Consider the following 7745-nt stretch of genomic DNA (forward strand, 5'->3'; position numbering starts at 1 on the left):
TCTCTCCTTTCTTGAAAAGTGGGACAACATTAGCTACTCTCTAATCTGAAGGAGCTGAACCTGAATCTATAGAACATTGGAAAATGATTACCAATGCATCTGCGATTTCTCGAGGCACCTCTTTCAGTACCCTGGGACGTAGGCCATCAAGTCCCAGGGAGTTACCAGACTTCCGACCTAACACCATTTCCTGGCAAATATAAATTCCCTTCAGTTCAGGTCCTTCAGCCACTATTACCTCTGGGAGATTGCTTGTGTCTTCCACAGTGAACACAGATGTAAAGTATCAATTCAACTCTTCTGACATTTCTTTGTGCTCCGTAATATGTTCACCCGTTTCTGACTTCAAGGGCAAATTCTAGTCCTAACAATTTCTTTTCCATTCAAAAAAGCTTTACCGTCCTCCTTTATATTTTAAGCTAGTTTAACTTCGTACCTCTTTTTTTTTTCTCTGCGTATTTCCTTCTTAGTTATCCTCTGTTGTTCTTTAAAAGTTTCCCAGTAGTCCGTTGTCCCACTCATCTTTGCTATGTTATACTTTTTGTCTTCTGTCTTTATATGTTTCTTAACTTCCCTCTTCAGCCACGGACATCCCTGCCTCCTCTTAGGATCCTTCTTCCTTTTTGGAATGAACTAATCCTGCATCTTCTGCATTATACTCGGAAATACCTGGCTCCACTGCCATCCATCTCTGTTAGGGTCTTGCACCATTGAAATTTGGCCAGCTCCTCCCTCATAGCTCCATATTTACCTGTATTCAATTGAAATATTCTTCAGTTCACTTCCGATTCTACTCTCTCCCTTTCAAATTGCAGATTAAAGCTTCTTATATTCTGGTCACTACCTCCTAATGGCACCTTCATTTCAATGTCCCTGATCCAATCTGGTTCGTTGCACAACACCACATCCAGAATTGCCTTCTCCCTGTTAGGCTGCAGCACCAACTGTCCTAAGAATCCATCTTTGAGGCAATCCTCAAGCTCCATTTCTTGTGTTCCAGTACCATCCTGATTCTCCCAGTATACTTGCATGTTGAAATCCACCATATCTTTGCGACATATCTTTGTAGTAATATCTTTGCGACAGGCCAATTTCAGCTCCTTATTCAACTTACACTCTACATCCAGACTACCGTTTGGGGGCCTGTAGATAACTCCCACGAGGGTATTTCTACCTTAAGAATTTCTCAGCTCTGTCCATACTGACTCCACATCCTCTGCTTCTAGGTACTCCTTCGCAAGGGACTGAATACCATTCCTGACGAACAGGGCCACCCCACCCCCTCTGCCTGCCAGTCTGTCCTTACGATAGAATAGAGCATAGAATATTCATTTCCCAAGCCCTGTCCACTTGAGGCCACATCTCCGTTATCCACAAAACCTCGTAATTGCCAATTTCCAAATGAGCCGCAAGCTCATCCATCTTATTTCTAATGTTTTGTGCATTCATATATAATATTCTTAATTTGTTACTGCCCTCACCCTTCCTATTAATCCATATTTCACTTAACCTTCCGGCATGATCCCTTTGTGAGCTTTCTGCTCCTTTGATTCCGTTGTCTTTCTTGACTTCTCTTGTTCTAACTTTCCCTTCAATTTCCTTCTTAAACTTTCAGTTTTCCCATCGCCCACGCTATTTAGTTTAAACACAACTATATTGCAGTGATAAACCTGCCTGCCAGAATGCTGGTCTCCCATCTGTTAAGCTGCAAGCCGTCCCTCTTGTATAACTTATCCTTACCGCAAAACATACCCCAGTGATCCAAGAATGTAAATCCTTGCTTCTGCACCAGTTCCCCAGGCACACATTCAGGTCAATTATATCCCTGTTCCTGTCCTCTCCAACCCGAGGAACTGGAAGCAAACCAGAGATAACCACATGAGACATGCTGCTTTTCAGCTTTCTTCCGAGTTCTCTGAATTCGCGCTGTAGAATGCCCTCCTCCTCTTCCCGACATCATTTGTGCCGACATGTATCACCTTTGCCCTTGAGCACTCTGTCTGCGACATCCTTTATCCTGGCACCAGGAAGGCTACACACTATCCTCAAATCCCCCCTGTTGCCACAGAAACCCTGTTCAGTTCCTCCCACTATGGAGTCCCCTATTACCACGGCTTCATATGACGTCTGACTCCTCGGGTCTGCCTCCTATGCCAACTTGTGATTGGCAGACCTGACCGCCTCGTGGAATGGCAGTGTCATCTGTCTCTCCTGTTTCCAAAAGATTCAACCTGTTCCTAACAGATGTTTCGACTAGGGCCTCTAGCACTTGTCTCTTCTCTGCCTTCCTCAGCGTCTTTTCCCTTCTGGCATGCTCGGTGTAATCACCTCGCTGAAGGTACTGTCCAGAAAGATCGCGTCCGCTTGGATGAGCATGAGGTCATTCAAATTTTTTAATCAGTGTGGCAATATGCTCTGTCAGAAGCTGATCGTGTACACTCTTTCCACAGTTATACAAGCCAGATACACCAGAGTACTTGCCCTCCAACATCATGCACACAGCACACTGAACCAGCTTCGCAGTCAAGGAAACCTACGCAAACACGGGGAGAATGTGCAAACTCCACATGGACAGTCACCCACGGCGGGAACTGAACACGGGTCTCTGGCGCTGGGAGGTAACAGTGCTACCCACCGTGCCACCGTAGGACCTGGGACTTAAAACACACCTACTTAAATAACAATCGCTCAACTTCCCAAATAGCCTCTGCGCTCTGACTTCACTTCCGCCCAGCTCCCGCCACTCTCTGCTGCAGCCAGACCCTGACACGCTCCCTGCAATGACAGTCGTCCTGTCACCGTCACACTCCCCCATCACCATACCGATCACCCCTCACACTTATTCTGTCACCATCTCCTTGTTGCCTCGCAGTCATCCGTCACTGTCGCACTGTCTCCCACACACTCACTCTCACACCATCACCCTGACCGGCTCACACTGACTCCATCACAATAACCCTGAAGCTGTCAAACTGATCCTGTCACACTCACTCCCTCCCTGACGTCCTCACAGTCACTCTGTCACCGTCACCCTGAGCCATTCACATTCACAACATCATTGTCACACTCACACCCTAACATTGAATCCATCATCATCACACTGACCTTCTCACACTCACTCCGTTCCCATCAGCATGACTCCCTCACACTCACTCCAGAACTATCATGCTGACACCCCAACACTCACTCTGTCAGTCCCCTGACACGCTCACATTCACTCAGTCACTGATATCTGCAAACACTACAGTCAGTCACTGACACCTGGATCCCCTCACACTCATTCCGTCACCGTTTCCCTGAACCCCTGATACTCACTCCGTAATTGTCTCCCTGAAACCCTCACGCTCACTCAGTCACCCTTTCCCTGAACCACTCACACTCACTCCGCCATTGCTTCCATGACCTCCTGACGCTCACTCCCTCACTGTTCTTTGGAAAGGGTCGCAATCACTAAGTCACCATCACCCTGAAACCCTCGCAGTCACTGCATCAGTTACAACCTGACAAACATACATTTACTCCGATCCTGATATGCTGAGGTACTCACCATCACTCTGAGCCCCTCGCATTCTCCATGTCCCCGTCACGCTGACACCGTCACTCTCATTTTGTCACTGTTTACCTTGCACACAAATGCACATTCTGTCCCTGCCATGCTGAGGTGCTCAGAGTAACTCTGTCATGTTCACCCTGTGCCCCTCACAATCTGCCTGTCCCCGTCACCCTGAGGCCCTCACACTGTCTTTGTCCCTGTCACCCTCACCCCCTCGCACTCACTCCCTCTTTGCCACACTGACGCCGACATACTCACTCCAGCTCCATTACGCTACCCAACTCACACTCACTCCGTCACCATCGTCACCATCTCTCACACTGTCGCATTGTCCCATTGCACTCATTCCATCAGGGTCACCCTGAACCCATCAGACCCACACCATCACCATCACTCTGACCCCCTCGCATTCAGTCCATCACCATATCCCTGACCAATTCGCACACACTCAGTCACCATCACCGGGAACCCTTCTAATTCATTCGGTCACCATCAACGTGACCCCGTCACGCTCACTCCCACCCCGACCACCTCACACTCGCTCCTTCATTGTCACCCTGACTACCTCACACTCAGTGCGTCACCGTCATCACATTAACATTATTCCAATAACGTCACACACACTTCTGAAACACTCAGAATATCTCCTTCACTGTCACCCTGATGCTCTCAAACTCACTCTGGCACTGTCTCCCTGATCTTCTCACACTCACTACATCACTGTCACCTTGATGCCCTCACACTCATGCCGCTATTATGGCTCTGACCCTCTTACACTCACTCCGTCTCTGTCAGCCTGGCACCCTTGCATTCACCATCATTGTCATCCTGCCACCAACACATTCACTCAGTCACTGACACCCTGGCACCGTCACAGTCACTCTGTTACTGTCACCCTGATGCATTCACACTCACTCCTTCATTGTCACCGTGGCACCCTCGCATTCACTCAGTTACTGACACCCGGACTCCCTCACACTCACCCAGTCACCATAACACTGTCCCCCTCATACTCACTCCGCCATTGTTTCCCTGACAGGGCCACACTTACGCAGTCACCATCGCCCTGAAATGGTCACACACAATGTATGAATGTCAACCTGATGGAAACATACACTCACTCGATCCCCGTCACGCTGAGGTACTCACAGTTCTCTGTCCCTTTCACGCGGAGGCACTCACACATTCATACTGATACCCGCACACTCACTCCATCAGGGTCATCTGGATCCTCTCACACTCATTGCAAACCCCTCACCATGATCTGCCCACACTCACCCGTCACTGTCACACTTACCTCCGTCCATTCACTCCATCACTGTAATCTATGTTACCCTCACACTCACTCCATCACAGTAACCTTGGCACCCTCACATTCACTCTGCGACCATCACAATGACCCACTCACACTCACTCCATCACCTTCACAATGAATGCAACACACTCACACCTTCAATGTCACCTGACACCCTTACACTCCCTACATCGCAGACACTCAGACACCCTTATTTTTTTCTCCATCACTGTCACACTCTGACACTCAATCTGTCACCGTTACCATCAGCCTGACACCCTCAGACACAGGCCATCGCCATCATCCTGATCTGATCACATTCACTCCATCACTGTTAACTATGCTCACTTTGTTGCCCTGACCCACTAATAATCACTCAACGGCCATCACAATTACCGCCTTATACTCAGAATGTAATTGGCCCATGCAAACCGTGACATGCACTCTCTCACTGTCACCCTGACCCACTCACACTGAGTAGGTTCCATCGCGCTTTTCTCCTTAACTCACAGCATCACTGTAACCTGAGCCTGAAATGCTCACACACAATGTATGAATGTCAACCTGATGGAAACATACACTCACTCCATCCCCGTCACGCTGAGGCACTCACAGTTCTCTCTCCCTTTCACGCGGAGGCACTCATTGCAAACCCCTCTGTAACCTGAGCCTCTCAAAATCACTCCATCACCATCACCCTGATTCCCTCACACTCATCCATCACTGTCAAACTTACCTTCTCACATTTACTCCATCACCATAACCTATGACACCCTCACACTCACTACGTTAGTATTACCCTGAAACCCTCAGAATATCTCCTTCACTGTCACCCTGACACTCTCAAACTCAGTCACACGCACATTGACCCCTTCACACTCACTCAGTCACTGTCATCCTGTCCTCCTCACACACAGTCAGTAATGCCTTCCTGACCCACTCCCAATTAAACCATCACTATCATGCTGTTCCCCAACCCTCGCTCTGTCACTGTCACCCTCACTCCGAAACTCACATTGGTCCCATCAAACTGATTCCATCAGACCCACTCCCTCACTGTCACCCTAACACCCTCACACTCCCTCTGTCTCTGTCACGCTGACCCCAATAACACTCAGTCCGTCAAAGTAAACCTGTTGTCACAATCATAGGCACCCAGACCCCTCACACTCACTGAGTCACAATCACAGTGTCCCCCTCACATTCACCCTGTCACCGTTTCCCTGATCCCCTCATACTCATTCCATCACCATCAGCCTGATACCTCACACTCACTCGAACACAATCAACCTCACCCCCTCATATTCACTCACTCACTGTCACCCTGACCCCCTCACACACACACTCCTTCGCTGTCACCCTGACCTCCTCACAATCACTGCTTCTTCCTGAGCCCCACACACTCACCCCGTCACTGTCACCCGGATCATCACGCACACACTCCACCAGGGTCACTGTGACACACTCACACTCACTCCATCTCCCTCACCCTGACCTCCTCACACTCATCCGTTACTGTCATGCTTACCTTCTCACATTCATTCCATCACCTTAACTTATAACACACTCACACTCACACTCACTTTGTCACTGTCACCCTGACGCCCTCAAACCCAGTTGCAGGCACCTTGACCCCTTCACACTCACTCAATTACTGTTATCCTGTCCTCCTCACACACACTCAGGTACTGTCACCCTGACCCACTCGCACTAACTCCATCACCTTCTAGCTAATCCCCCTACCCTCGCTCTTTCACTATCACTCTGGGACTCACATTGGTACTGTCACGCTGATCCTATGACACTCACTCCCTCACCGTCACCCTAACACCCTCACACTCCCTCTGTGTCTGTTACGCTGAGCCCATCACATTCAGTCCTTCAAAGTAACCCTGTAGTCACAGTCATGGGCACTCTGACCACTCACACTCACTAAGTCACAATCAGCGTATACTCCTCACATTCACACTGTCACCGTTTCCTTGAACCCCTCACACTCATTCCATCACTGTCACCCTGATACGTCACACTCACTGGGACACAATCAACCTCACCCCCTCACATTCTCTCATTCATTGTCACCCTGACCCTCTCACACACACTACTTCGCTGTCACCTTGACCTCCTCGCAATAACTACTTCATCCTGAGCCCCACTCACTCACTCTATCACTATCACCCTGATCCCTTCACACTCACTCCGACACTTTCACCCTGATCATCTCACACACACTACGTCAGGGTCACCTTGACACTCTCACACTCATTCCATCCCCCTCACCCTGACCTCTTCACACTCATCCGTCACTGTCATCCTTACCTTCTCACATTCACTACATCACCTTAACCTAGATACACTCACACTCACTCTGTCTCTGTCACGCTGAGCGCATCACATTCAGTCCATCAGAGTAACTCTGTAGTCACAGTCATAGGCACCCTGACTCCTCACAGTCACTGAGTCACAATCAACGTATACTCCTCACATTCACCCTGTCACCGTTTCCCTGATACCCTCACACTCATTCCATTACCATCAGCCTAATACCTCACACTCAATCGGACACAATCAACATCACCCCCTCAAATTCACTCAGTCACTGTCACCCTGACCCCCTCATACACACTCCTTCGCTGTCACCCTGACCTCCTCGCACATACTACTTCATCCTGACCCCTAACACTCACTCCATCACTATCACCCAGACCCAATTACACTCAGTGCACCGCGCCACCCTGACCCTGTCACACTCAATTCCTCAATGTCATCCTGACCATCTCAAACTTACTCTGTCCCCGGACCACCTCACACTTCTCCATCTCTGTCACCACGTCCCCCTCGCACTCACTCCGTCACTGTCAGCCTGACCTCATTACATTCAATTTGTCACCCAGACCC

Source organism: Chiloscyllium punctatum, chromosome 31 (genome assembly GCF_047496795.1).
Source record: "Chiloscyllium punctatum isolate Juve2018m chromosome 31, sChiPun1.3, whole genome shotgun sequence".
NCBI lineage: Eukaryota > Metazoa > Chordata > Chondrichthyes > Orectolobiformes > Hemiscylliidae > Chiloscyllium > Chiloscyllium punctatum.